Raw genomic sequence first — 2,518 nt, 5'->3', positions numbered from 1 at the left:
GACCTCCAGGTAAAGTTTATTGGACGCGTTTCAGTGGATCAGCCATCCGACGTAATCCAGACCGAGATCCAAACAAACACATGACCTTGTGTCTGTGTACTGTGGTTAATATACACCTTTAATAGCTTCTGCAGTCTTTGAGTTTGAATGTATGCAGTCTTTATGAATGGGCTGATTATCTTCATGTAACTTGTACATGACATAAACCAATAAATGGTTAGGACTTGTGCCTTATCGCTGTACTGTAAATGCACTGCAATCCATTGATCAGAAAGCTGATTTCTCAGTATTTCCTGAAAAACAACCTACTTTGTTTCATAACTGGTTTTCAGAACCGCGTTATGACCCTATAGAAGTGTAAAGTACTTGAATAATTATACTTTATTATTATTCTTTTAGGGTAATTTAGAGAAACAGGATAATTATGCATTTACTTAATCAAATGGAAAATTACCTTTATACATTAAAAGCACAAAATAGTTTAAATAAAAGAAGCTTTAACTGAAAAAAATAAAATTAAAAAAATAAAAATGTAAATGCCTTTAGCTAGTTAACAACTAAAGGCCATGAAAAGAAAGCATTTTTGTTTCATGAAAAATGTTTACTGAAATAAAATAAAATATATAAAAATGACTACTACTAAAAATGAACTAAAATAACTAAAAGCGATATAAAAAAAATTATAAAACTATATATACATATTTAAAACATAATAATTATATTATATGACATACATTTAAAATGAAAACAGAAAATATAAAATTTTAAACTAATTAAAAATATATATCAAAAATATAATAATATCTCAATGATAATAAAATAAAATAATAATGCGGAAAATTTAATGTGGACACTTTTTACTTTAGTACAATTTAGACAGTGTTAATATTTAAGTATAATTTTTTAGTACTTTACTGAAAACGCCAAGTAAATAAATAAATGAAAAATATAAATAAAATAAAAATTTAAAAAAATTGATTTTTCAAAGCTGTAAATAAAACATAGATTATTGAAGTATGATTTACAAGAAAATACTTTTTCTACTTCAGAATAATTCTTTTAATTTAAATTTAATGTGTTACTTGTCATTTCTTTTTAATTATATTTCTGAGTGAAAAAAACTTAGTAAACCACACCAAATTGTTTTTAGAAAAAAAAAAAAAAAAAAAACCCCAGAGAAATCTGAGACACCGAAAATATGGCAAACTTTATTTGCTCTGTTTCACTCTGCATGAACTAATTTCTTGACAAAATCAAAAACCACAGGTCGATGTCATTTCTCACAGGACCAAACAGCCCTGCTGGATGAAATCAGAGCTCAGTACTGGCTCCCGAAGCCTGCGTCTCTCCCCTTCCACGTGTTTAGTGATCTCCTATGTGTGACTCGGCTAAAATTAGTGTTTAGAGAGCACTGGAGTCAAATTCAGTCATAAGGCCATGTTGCATACAGTACATAAGTGCACTGCTTTACTCCAGCTGCACTGGATTGTGTTACAAAGCTGCTGATGCATGCTAAGCAATTATTTTGGCTTTGGAGTAAATGGACTGTAATACTATGCAAATAATGCAAATAATTTAATGCAAATTCACTGATTACTTTATCATATCAACACTGTACTCCTCTGGCAGTGTAATTACAGATATACATAATTTGTATGTCCAAATAAAAGACAACAGAACAGTTCATCCAAAAATTTAAATTAACTGGAAATGTCCTCATCCTCAGGCCTTCCAAGATTAGGATGAGTTTGTTTCTTCATCAGGTTTGGAGAAATGTAGCGTTGCATCAGTGTCTCATCAATGGATGCTCTGCAGTGAATGGGTGCCATCAGAATGAGAGTCCAAACAGCTGATAAAAACATCACAATAATCCACAGCACTCCAATCCATCAGTTAACATCTGGAGAAGACAAACACTGTGTGTTTGTAGGAAACAAATCCATCATTAAGATTAAGATTTCAACTTCAAGCCATTGCTTCTGGCTAAAATACAAGTCCATAATCCATAATGGCAGTGAAAAAGTAGTCTTATTTGAATGCGGAGAGAACTCTGCACAGATCAAGCACCGTTTACAAGCCACAAAACAGCTCTAAACAAACATGTGAGTGGTTTCTGATGTGAGTGACAACAGGAGATGGACTTTTTCACTTTAAAAATCCATAACATCATAAAAAACAACCAAAAGATGAACACATTACTTACAAACACGCAGATATTGTCTTCTCCAGACGTTAACTGATGGACTGAAGTGATGTGGATTATTGTGATGTTTTTATCAGCTGTTTGGACTCTCATTCTGACGGCACCCATTCACATCCATTGCTGAGACACTGTTGCAATGCTACATTTCTCCAAATCTGATGAAGAAACAAACTCATCTACATCTGCTATAGCCTGAGATTTTCATCAGACATTAATTGTTCGGTGAACTATTCTTTCATACTTCTGGCATCTGAAGAGTTCTAAACACCTGTCCTGTCCATATAACGGGCTTTTCCCTCGCTGCGTGCGTGTCCT

Source organism: Cyprinus carpio, chromosome A8 (genome assembly GCF_018340385.1).
Source record: "Cyprinus carpio isolate SPL01 chromosome A8, ASM1834038v1, whole genome shotgun sequence".
NCBI classification, from domain to species: domain Eukaryota; kingdom Metazoa; phylum Chordata; class Actinopteri; order Cypriniformes; family Cyprinidae; genus Cyprinus; species Cyprinus carpio.
This window is presented reverse-complemented; position numbering follows the sequence as displayed.